We start from the raw sequence: 12,951 nt of genomic DNA on the forward strand, positions 1-12,951 counted from the left end.
ATGTATAAAAGTTGTAATTGTGTCAATTTTTTTGTCTTAATCTTAGTGTCCATTATAACTTGGGAATAGTCTTGTTAACATGCATGAATTTGTGTTAAGCAATCTTCTCACAAATTGGGGGAGATTTTGTGCAAGACATGCGTGTACAATAACAAGACTAAGTCAAATTGACAACTCTGAGTAAGTTGTATTGTAATCTTAGTTTGCATTTTGTATTGTAACATTTAAAGTCTGTAAAAATGTCAAAGAGCATACTGAAGTCTTTTTCTTCAAACAATATCAAGCCTAAGAATTCTATCTGGAAGAAGATCAAGAAGATCATGTCTCAGAAGAATTATGAAGAAGTTTAGAGTTGGATAAATCTGTTTTGAGAAAATTATGTTGGAAATACTGATTATTATAGCAACGTAGAGGCAGTTATATATCATATTAAACAAGCCAAGGCCAAGCAAGTTGAAACAAAACGTGAAGGTAAAATACATGCATGTCAGTGACTGTAAAACTAGAGGAAGGAAAGAAGTTGTACCAGTAGCCATAGCTTGAGGCAAAAACATGTACAACAAGAAAATTACAAGAACAGCTGAGTCGTCAGGCCTTATACGAAGACCTGACTGCTCTTGAAGAGATAATTGCCCCCACCTGCTGCACTGGGAATGCTTGCAACACCTCCTCCAGGATAAAACAGCTCAGAGCTTTGAATTACAGCACCTTCGAAGCTCAACCACGACTAGCTCCTCACTCGCCGGAAAACCAACTGCTGACTGACTTGTGTTTGGGAGAGAGAGCAGAGAACAGAGAGGAAGAGGAGAAGAGAATGTAGGGTGTGGTGTGTGAAACTCAGCAGCTTAGTCCTTTATTTATACTAGAGGCTAAGTGTAACTGACCACCCCAAATTTAATATATGAATTTAAACTGCACATTTAAAATAAATCGTAACAGCTGATTTATTATAATGTAACAGCTGATATATATTAATCCACACATTAAACCATCCGTTTTATATATATATACTTTAATTTCTGAATATATCATCAGTTACAAGTCTAGGTTCATTGTATCTGACTTAGCCCAATTATACAATCCGACCCAGTCCAATTGAGCCCAACAGACACAACCCAGCCCAACTGATAAATAAATTCTAATTAAAATATTATATTAAATCGATACGAAATAAAATTCCCCGCCCAGGTCGCCTCGCGTACGCGAGACGCCGAGACATTCGCCCAAATCGCCCTTCGACCCGTCCCGTGACGTGACGTGCCGAGCCGAGCCGAGCCGAGGCGTGGCGGGGCGGGGCGGCGGCGGCGGCGCGCGCGTGGGCTCGTGAGAACACCACGCACCATAACACACCTTAGTAGTTATGCACTACCCATGTGTGTTATACTATATAAAGCCAACACCCCTTTTATTTCTTTCTATGTGGGACAAACACATTCTCAAAACAAGCTTTTCCAAGCTACTAACTTCAACTTCATTTCTCTTATGGATTTCATTAAGAAAATTCTTAAACCCATACATGAAAGTTTAAGTCCCGATATCTAGAACCAACTTCCAATCATTAGATTATGGAATTAACAACAAGAACATAATAAAATTATGAACTTAATAACTCCATTTTCTAACAATCCCCCACAAATCCATACAGAAATGCGTTTCAGGTTTCTCATCATGACTTGTTTTTCAGAGTCGGTACCCTTCCGGGTTTGAACCCTCCTAAGTTCTCTACTTCAATGGCTACCGGATTCAGATGGAATATTGCACCTTGAATCTTAATCCGTTGGGTGTTACCACTTTCCATAGACAACAACAAATCAACGGCTATGGAGCCAATCTACGGCTTTGAGACATTAATGGTCATGTCTCGATCCTGTTCGTCGAATGCTTCAAGGAATAACCCTTTCCTCTAATTGCGACCACACAATTACATTCGCTTAGCTGGGCATCTCCAGAGATATACTGCTAATATCTCGTCTAACGACTTGATCCCATTCAGAGTTGTAACACTCTTACTTTCTTAGCAGTCACAGTACCTTCTAGGTTTACAGGGGATAGACTCAGATACATGAGTATCATCTATGTAGCAAAGGTACTACCAATTCACCCTTACAGCTTGTTATTACCACATTGAATACACTTCGAGGGATCTCCTCTCATGTGTATTGGGTTCCCACTGTTGATGAATTATGATGGGTTGACAGTCCCATCCCCAACCTTGACTTAAGGACTACTGCAGGTTCCAGTCCTTTAGTCAAAGGATCAGCTATATTATTCTGAGTTCCTATGAACTCTATAGCTATAATCCTGTCAGACACTAACCCCCTTATAGACTTAAGTCTAACTTGGATGTGTCTCTTTGTTTTAGCATTATGCTTTTTACTGCTAATCTTGTCAATAGTTGTTCGACTATCACAATGAATAGCAATCGCAGGAAGCGGTCTGCTTACTACAGGTAACGTGGACATAAGCCCATGTAGCCATTCAGCCTCCGTCCCAGTGGCATCAAGTGCACACAGCTCAGCCTCAAATGTCGACCGAGTCACAATAGTCTGTCTAGTCGACTTCCAGGATACTGCTCCACCCGCAAGGGTAAACACATATCCAGTCACTCCATTGGAACCAGACTTCTTAGCTATCCAACTTGCATCACTGTACCCTTCAAGTACACCAGGAAACCTCCTGTAGTGTAAACTAAGGTACATTGTGCCTTTCAGATATCTAAGTACTCTATCAAGAGCATCCCAATGAGTTCTGTTTGGACAGCTTGTATATCTAGCCAATTTAGACACAGAATATGAAATATCTGGTCTAGTACAGTTAGCAAGATATTGCAAGCTCCCAATAATCTGAGAATACCTTAACTGAGACACAGGCACTCCTGAAGTATTCTTGACAAGGGAAACTTTCGAATCATAAGGTGTACTAGCGATTCTACACTGTGAATAACCATATTTCTCAAGTATAGATTTCTCTATATAATGAGATTGAGTCAAGGTTATTCCTTCAGTGGACTGAATCAATTTGATTCCAAGAATCACACTTGCCTCACCCATATCCTTCATTTCAAAATGCCTTTTCAAGAATTCTTTAGTCTCGTTAATAATCTCAATATTGGTTCCAAACAATAAAATATCATCCACATATAGGCACAAGATAACACACTCATTACCTTTAACTTTAGTGTAGACACACTTATCACTTTCATTAATCTTATAACTGAAAGGCAATATAGTTTCATCAAACTTTTTATGCCAATCTCTGGGAGCTTGTTTCAAGCCATAGATGGACTTGATCAACTTACATACTTTCCTTTCATTGCCTGATGCAACAAATCCATCAGGCTGATCCATATATATCTCTTCCTCAAGTTCACCATGAAGAAAAGCCGTCTTTACATCCATCTGATGGATGATAAGACCATGGACTGAAGCCAATGCTATAAGCATTCGGATTGTTACCATTCTTGCAACCGGAGAGTATGTATCAAAATAATCAATTCCTTCCTTTTGCTTAAAACCCTTAGCTACCAGTCTAGCTTTGTACTTATCTATTGAGCCGTCAGGGTTCAACTTCCTTTTAAAAACCCATTTGCACTCAATAGTAGAACACCCAGGAGGGAGATCAACCAACTCCCATGTTCCATTGGAAACAATAGAGTCAATTTCACTCTTGACAGCGCCCTTCCAGTGCCTTGACTCAGAAGAATCCATAGCTTGCCGGAAAGTTAAAGGTTCGTCCTCGATATTGTAAGTGATGAAATCACCTCCAAAATCCTTGACTACCTTTGCACGCTTACTTCTCCTTGGTTCCTCTAGTTCCTTAGGACTAGAGCTACTACTAGGTTCCGCCCCCACATTTGTTATCTTTTCCACATGATCAGGAATAGAACTTGATGTGTGAGTAGGATCTTCCTCAGAAGTCGTTTCAGGTATTCCAGTCTTCATAGGGTAGACATCCTCAAAGAACGTCGCATCTCGAAATTCAACTATCGTGTTTGCCACTATACCATCTATGTCAGATTTTAACACTAAAAATCTCATAGCTGTAGTGGTTTCAAGATAGCCCAGAAAGATACAGTCAACAGTTTTTGGACCTAGTTTCTTTCTCTTGTGTTCAGGAACAAGCACCTTAGCAAGGCACCCCCACACACGAAGATACTTAAGACTAGTCATCCTGCCTTTCCATAACTCCAAGGGTGTTTTATCCATGTGTTTCAGAGGGACTCTATTCAAAATATGGCAAGCCGTATTTAGAGCCTCTCCCCACATGTATTTAGGCAACCCAGAGTTAATAAGCATACTATTAATCATATCTTTAAATGTTCTGTTCTTTCGCTCAGCAACCCCATTAGACTCAGGTGTGTATGGTGGAGTAACTTCATGAACTATACCATTGTTTGCACAAAATTCATTAAAAGCATTACTCGTATACTCACCACCTCTATCAGATCTCAATTTTTTAAGTAGCTTACTAGTTTGTTTTTCTACTTCAGTTTTATATATAATGAATTTACTAAGTGCTTCATCCTTATGTCTAAGTAAATAAACATAACAGTATCTACTACTATCATCTATAAAAGTAATGAAGTATCTAAACTGGTCCTTGGTCAACACACCACCAAATTCACAAATATCAGTGTGTACTAAATCTAACAAGTCTGAATCCCTAACAACGTTATGAAAAGGTTTCCTTATCTGTTTAGCAGACACACATACTTGACATTTAGAATTCTTTTCTATGGTATGTTTTGGAATCAACTCTAAGTTCATCATATTCTTAAGAGCACCAAAGTTTAAGTGACCTAGTCTAGCGTGCCATAAACTTGAGGATTCAACACAATTCACAGAAGGAAGAATAACATTATTTAATGTACCCAAAACGGGTTCAGCATTAATTACAAATAAACCATTTGACAAGTAACCCTTGCCAAAAAATGTACCAGTGTGAATAAGAACTACTTTATTACATTTGAAGGAAATTTCAAAGCCATTGGAAACTAAACAACTTCCACTTATTATATTTCTACGCATGTCGGGAACATAATGCACTCTAGTTAGGGATAGAATACGTCCAGAAGGGAACTTCAGGTCTACGTTTCCTATTCCATGTACTTGAGCAGCACTAGCATTCCCCATCGTCACTGTCAAGCTATGACTCTGTTGATAAGATACAAATAGACTAATATCAGCACAAATATGCACATTAGCTCCAGTATCTATCAACCATTCATTTGACAGATAGGTAGAAAATAATACAGGGTTGTAGGAAATATACCGGTCTGCGTTGGTTTCAGAAGCCGTGGCCTCACCAACAACCATGTTCACTACGGGCCCACTTGTAGTTGCAAGCACAGCATTCGCTTGTGCTACCACCTCAGCCTTCTTCGCCTTCTTTGTAGGGCAGTCCTTACTCCAGTGCCCAACCTGCCCACAAGACCAACACGGTTTGTTTGCCTTGGGTTTCTTGGCCTTGTCCTTGTCACTCTTAGGTTTATTAGCGCTAACTTTCTTAGCCACACCCTTCCTTTTCTGTCCTACAGTTGCTACATTTACCTTCGAGCTCCCGGCCTCAGTTGGCATCACATGTCCTTGTTTGGACTTGTGTTGTTCTTGAACCGAGATGTCCAGCATAAGGTTGGTCCAGGTGATCTCTCCTTTCTGTCTTTTCAGGGATAGAGAGAACTCCTCCCAAGACTTCGGAAGCTTTTCAATCACACTCATAACCTTGAACTTTTCAGGGAGGTCCATTCCGGACTCCTTCAAAGCATGCACTATCATCTCGAATTCATGCACTTGCTCAGTCATGGACTTGTTGTCCACCAGCTTGAATTCAAGGAACTTAGCCACAGAATACTTCTCAAGACCCTGAGAGTCAGTATTATGTGTCTGGTCCAGCTTCTCCCATAAGAGTTTTGCAGAGTAGGCATCAGAAGAATACACATCAAACAATGTGTTAGTGAGAGCAGCCAGAATGGCCGCCCTGGCCACACCATCCTTCTCAGCCCACTTCGCAAAACCCTTAACAGTTTCAGCCTTCTCTTGATCCACCACTGGTTTCTCATACTCCACAACAGGCCATAGACCCTTTACAGTCAACCACAATTTCATTCTTTTCTGCCAGCGAGAAAAGCCTACACCACCATTGAACTTCTCTGGCAAGCCAGTTAATTCAACGGCTTGTGGAAAACTGTAAGTGGTCCAATCAATGGCCACAACAGATGCACCAGAACCACTACCACCACCAACAACGGGAACCTCAGTTTCGCTCGACATTATGCTAAATATTATATAACAAATTATCTCTTCAAGAATGTTGGAAATACTGATTATTATAGCAACGTAGAGGCAGTTATATATCATATTAAACAAGCCAAGGCCAAGCAAGTTGAAACAAAACGTGAAGGTAAAATACATGCATGTCAGTGACTGTAAAACTAGAGGAAGGAAAGAAGTTGTACCAGTAGCCATAGCTTGAGGCAAAAACATGTACAACAAGAAAATTACAAGAACAGCTGAGTCGTCAGGCCTTATACGAAGACCTGACTGCTCTTGAAGAGATAATTGCCCCCACCTGCTGCACTGGGAATGCTTGCAACACCTCCTCCAGGATAAAACAGCTCAGAGCTTTGAATTACAGCACCTTCGAAGCTCAACCACGACTAGCTCCTCACTCGCCGGAAAACCAACTGCTGACTGACTTGTGTTTGGGAGAGAGAGCAGAGAACAGAGAGGAAGAGGAGAAGAGAATGTAGGGTGTGGTGTGTGAAACTCAGCAGCTTAGTCCTTTATTTATACTAGAGGCTAAGTGTAACTGACCACCCCAAATTTAATATATGAATTTAAACTGCACATTTAAAATAAATCGTAACAGCTGATTTATTATAATGTAACAGCTGATATATATTAATCCACACATTAAACCATCCGTTTTATATATATATATACTTTAATTTCTGAATATATCATCAGTTACAAGTCTAGGTTCATTGTATCTGACTTAGCCCAATTATACAATCCGACCCAGTCCAATTGAGCCCAACAGACACAACCCAGCCCAACTGATAAATAAATTCTAATTAAAATATTATATTAAATCGATACGAAATAAAATTCCCCGCCCAGGTCGCCTCGCGTACGCGAGACGCCGAGATATTCGCCCAAATCGCCCTTCGACCCGTCCCGTGACGTGACGTGCCGAGCCGAGCCGAGCCGAGGCGTGGCGGGGCGGGGCGGCGGCGGCGGCGCGCGCGTGGGCTCGTGAGAACACCACGCACCATAACACACCTTAGTAGTTATGCACTACCCATGTGTGTTATACTATATAAAGCCAACACCCCTTTTATTTCTTTCTATGTGGGACAAACACATTCTCAAAACAAGCTTTTCCAAGCTACTAACTTCAACTTCATTTCTCTTATGGATTTCATTAAGAAAATTCTTAAACCCATACATGAAAGTTTAAGTCCCGATATCTAGAACCAACTTCCAATCATTAGATTATGGAATTAACAACAAGAACATAATAAAATTATGAACTTAATAACTCCATTTTCTAACAAATTATACTAAGTCAAGATCTCTACAAGTCACAGATTTAGTGTTATAGAGAAGTCATTCAAAATGACTCATAGAGAAGTCAGGAAAGCTACTAGAGAACTCAAAGATAGCGACAAGCCAAATTGAAGACATGAAGATTGGAGATATCGACAAGTCATTTCTTCACTAGAGAACTCAGAGTTATCGACAAGTCAAATATCACTAGAGAACTCTGAGTTATCGACAAGTCAAATATCATTAGAGAACTCTGAGATATCGATAAGTCAATTATCACTAGATAACTCTGAGATATCGACAAGTCAAATATCACTAGAGAACCCTGAGTTATCGGCAAGTCAATTAGTCACTTGAGAACTCAGAGATATCTATAAGCTAAAATGAAGACATGTAGTGGACAGATCTCGACAAGCTAAATTCTCTTATAGAGAACTCAGAGACCTCTACAAGTCAAATTAACTGTAGAGTAATGAGAGATCTCGATAAGCCAATATACTTATCGAGATGTCAAGTTCTCTATATATCAAACTGGAGATCTCGAGGTAAAACTCAAAGTACAAAATGCAGATCAGTTCAATATCCAAGATTAACAATCAACAAACAATCCAACCAGTTGGATTAACGAGTCTACAAAAAGCAGGTTGAAGAGTGTGCAAGATCAAAGGTAAAGATTAACTGACAAATGAAGATCAAAGTTAACACTGTATGCAAAGATATGCTAAACCATAAATGGAAGATATAGTTTTCCTAAAATGGAATGATAAGCGACAGTTTACTAAAGTGAATAACATCTCTTATTATACACTGTATAAACCAGTAGTTAACTATCATATAAAGTTAACATCGGTCCTTTGTTAGTGATAACATTTTTTTAAAATAAAAAAAATCTTGTATTCTCTCAAGGAAAAAGCTAAGCTCTTTATCAACAAAGAGCCTTGAAATTTTGTAGCAAAACATTTTTAATTTTAATATAAAATCTTTATCAACAAAGAGCCTTGAAATTTTGTAGCAAAACATTTTTAATTTTAATATAAAATTAAGTGAGTTTTAAAAGATCTGTGTTATTCATTGTTGCGTGTTTAATTTCAGCATAAACACATTTCACTACAAGATTTGATTCACTTTATTCACAACCATAAACTCTTCAAGAAAAGCAGAATAACACAAAAACACATTCACCCCATCTGTGTGTAATTCATTGCATAACAATATATATATATAGTTATTTATATATATATATATATATAATATAATATATATACATGTAGAGGAGGGATCAACTGGTAACTTTTTTATTTGGGTAACTGAGTAACTAAATCTTAGCCATTAAATTAGTGGGATGGAAGGGGTAAGATGATGACAAGTGTACAACACTATATCATGTAACCGACGTTAAAATCTTATCCTACCTGACATCTTCAACAAATGCAAGTTAGTCATCTAGTTTCATTATTTTTATTTTGTATATTTTTCATATTATATATGATGTACATTCTAAATTTTAGTTTTTAAGTGATGATTTTAAAATTATTTATAAATATTATATGTTGAGTATCTTTAGCATTTTTCATATTAAATATTTAATTTTCTTCTTCTTCAAAAATATGATTTAATTTAAAGTACAGAATTCTAAATGATTTTCTAAGATATCAAATCATGCTTAAATATATTTGGAATCTTTCCTTTTACCAAATTTTATTGTAATTTGTTTTTCTTGAAATGAGATGTGTATTTCGTAAGTTAAGGAATTTTCATAAATTTATTTTTGAAAAGTGAATAAAAAAGAATCTGTGCATCATAATTTTTATTCGATTAAAATCAATATTTAATATAAAATATTTTATGTGATCCAATTTTATAAAACTCAACAATTTTATTTTTTTAATAAAAAAATTTTAAATTGATACTAACAATATATTTTATAAAACAAAATAACACATTTTTATGGAAAAAAATTAAAGTTAAAAAATATTTCATGTGCTCTGTAAAAATATTAATAGGTCATTATACAGAAAAATAAGCATAAAAATTACAGTACATAGGTTAAAATAATTATAAAATTCATAAAATTTATGGTAGGTTAAAAATACAGAAAACTAAGTTTAAAATTTACCGTACTTAAAAATACAGAACACTGAGCATAATATTTATAGTACATTAGGTTAAAAATACACAACACTGAGCATAAAAATTACAGGTTATATGTTAAACATAAAATTTATAATACATTACGCTAAAAATACACTGAGCATAAAAATTACAGTACATATGTTAAAGATATACTCAAACAATAATTAAAAAAATTTTAAAACATATAAATATAAAATACTAGTAAAAGATAGTGTTACAAAAAAAAGTAAAAATATATTTCACACAAAAAATTAATAATTAATAGTATACTTATAATAAAAATTAATAAAAAATATATTAAAATTTTTATATTAATATGAAGTTTAATTTTTATTATATAATACAAAAAAAGAGATATAAAAAAACTATTAAAAAATGCAAAAATGCAAAACTGCAAAGTGTACACCTTGAAAAAAATACAAATTCTCACTTGAAAAAAGCAAGAAAACAACAAGAACTTGCAAAACTGTAATGTGTACTTAACACAATGAAGAGTTACTAAGTTACCAATTAAGATGGTTACCATAGAACCTAACCCTATATATATAGGGAAATTATCCACAGCCAACTTGGCTGGGATACACCAGCCGCAATATTATATTGTGGGCTGCCGCAATGTTTCATTGCGGCGGGTGAGTGTACCCGCAATGAAACAATGCGGCTGTTGTATCCCATCCAACGATGGCTGGGAATCAGTTCCCATATATATATATATATAAACTATATAGTGAGAGTAATGTGTGAATTTGGAAAGTATTTAAATAACTATATTATTATGTTGGTTTAGATTTAAAATGTTTTTCTATTTTTTGAATTATTCAATGTCAAATCCGAATTAGACCGAATTGTATTTTAAAGTACATAATCGAGAACCAACCAATCTAATATTCAAAAGTGTATTAAAAAAGTGCACTAGGGTTGTTAGCAAAATTTTATTCAATTATTAAAAAAATATATTTCAATGATTAAAATAAGGTATCGGTACGAATATATTTTCTTTACAAGTATAAGTGGAATATCAATGGTTAAATCGTCACTAAATCAAAGATTATTAAACGTTAAATGAACTATTGAATTTTGAAAAAATCTCAAATGTTAAAGTGAGGGTCTACTTAAACATTATTTTTCTTTATAAAATTATAAAATTGTTAATTAATATATTTAAAATATTAAAAAAAAAATCCGTGTATTCTACTGCTTATAAACTTATAAGCTTGTGTTATAAGCTAGTCATTGTACAATACTTGTATCTGTTAGTCCGTGTCCTACTTCAGAAACTCTAAATTTCGCAAAGTAAAATTTACTCAATTTATTTTGTATAAAATTAGTTAATTTAATTATTTAATCCAAAGATAAAAAACAGTCACCATATGTTGTTTACCAAGATTTACAGTTGGAATGAAGAAATACAAACATAAATATTGGAATGAAGAAATACAAACATATATACTACATACATAAATACACTAGCTAATTGGCTTTCTGTTTCAAGGTCAACTTTTCAGCTTTCATGGCAAGGGATGGAACTGAAATACAGTAAGAATTCTTTGCACGCAAGGTAGATAGAATTGTCATATATACTGCATACAATTAACTGTTACGAAACTATTACCAGTATTTACCGCAAGATTTTATTGCTGTTCTTGAGAGCAAGGGCAACAATCCTTTTACGTGAGGGGCTGAGTCCCCACATTTTGAGTACTATTAAAAGGAAAACTCCTTTGCCAAGTATGGGTGTAATCCGTGCACTGTCTCCTATCCATCTCAACCAATTCTTTACCTTTGATTTGGACACGGAGGTTAAGAAATATGTATAAAATAGTGAAAAAGAGAAAAAAAGTGGATGAAGTGGAAGGACCTATTAATTTTTAATATGAGGAAAAGTGAGAAAGTGGTGGGACTATTGACTATTTTTGGTAAGTTTTGAAATGTAAAGAATTGGATGAGACCCAAAATAGAAAATGTAAAAAAATAGTTGGGACACATGGAGTACTATTATATAAAAAAAAAGAAATATTAAAAATTTTCGTATGCTACATTTTTTTTGGTACAAACTAAATTTACTGAATTACCCTTATTTTACTTAAAAGTTTTATTAGCCTTAGGAATCAAATTATAATAGAAAAAGAAATAAAAATTATTTTCAACTATAACACGTTAACTTTTTTATTTTTATCAATTAAAACAATTTTTCAAAATATCAAGGACACGTTTATTTAATAAAATAGAATAATAATATTATAACCACTAATATCTAATAAACAACAACCACTAATAACTAATAAATTACCTATTTCAGCTACTTAATTATTTATTTATTTTATTTAATTATTATTTTACTTAAAGACTTTGTTAAACTCCTTAACTAAAACAATCCATAAATTTTAATTGTTTTACAAGAACAACTTAGCATCATCATCCTTATTACTTGACAACAACAACAATATTATCTCATCGTTTAAAACACGGTAAAAATTCTTTGTCTTAAAACAATGCAAAAGTCAAAATATAAAAGATGAAATATTAAAAGTTGAATTATCCTTACTTTATTTACAAGTTTTATTAGCCTTATTAATCGAATTATAATAGAAAAGGAACCGTTTTCAACTATAACACGTTACCTTTTTTTATTCTTCTCAATTAAAATAACTTTTCTAAATATCACGGATAAATTTATTTAATAAAATAGGATAATAATATTATAACCACTAATAACTAATAAATTACATTTTTCAGCTACTTAGTTGTTTATTTTATTTAATTATTGTTTTACTTAAAGAATTTGCAAAGCTTAGTATCATCGTCCTTATTCATTCACCCCATCTTTCAAAACAATGCGAAAACTATATGTTATTATTCAAAAGTAAAAAACATATGCATCTATAACCAGTAGTTGTGGCATACAAATTTTCTACGGATACACAATAAAAAATATTTGTTTTATATATTTTTTCCTATTAATGTAAAGACAAATATACTTAAAGTAAGCATTATCTTACAATTCAATTACATAAATAAAATAAAATAAATATATGATTTTTGAAGTCGAATTATTTATCAATCTATACTATTATATTAAATACGAAACTTTATTGTTCTTCATTGAGTTACATAATTGCCTTTTCTTAAAAAAAATTAATATTTTACTCAATTGCCCATAATTAATATCTAACCAATTACCTTTATAAGTAAAATATGTTGCATCTTTTATTTTCACCAACTAAAACAACTCTTTCTCTAAAAATATTTTACACAATTCTTTTTAATTTAT

This window comes from Apium graveolens, chromosome 9 (genome assembly GCF_009905375.1).
Source record: "Apium graveolens cultivar Ventura chromosome 9, ASM990537v1, whole genome shotgun sequence".
In the NCBI taxonomy this organism is placed as follows: domain Eukaryota; kingdom Viridiplantae; phylum Streptophyta; class Magnoliopsida; order Apiales; family Apiaceae; genus Apium; species Apium graveolens.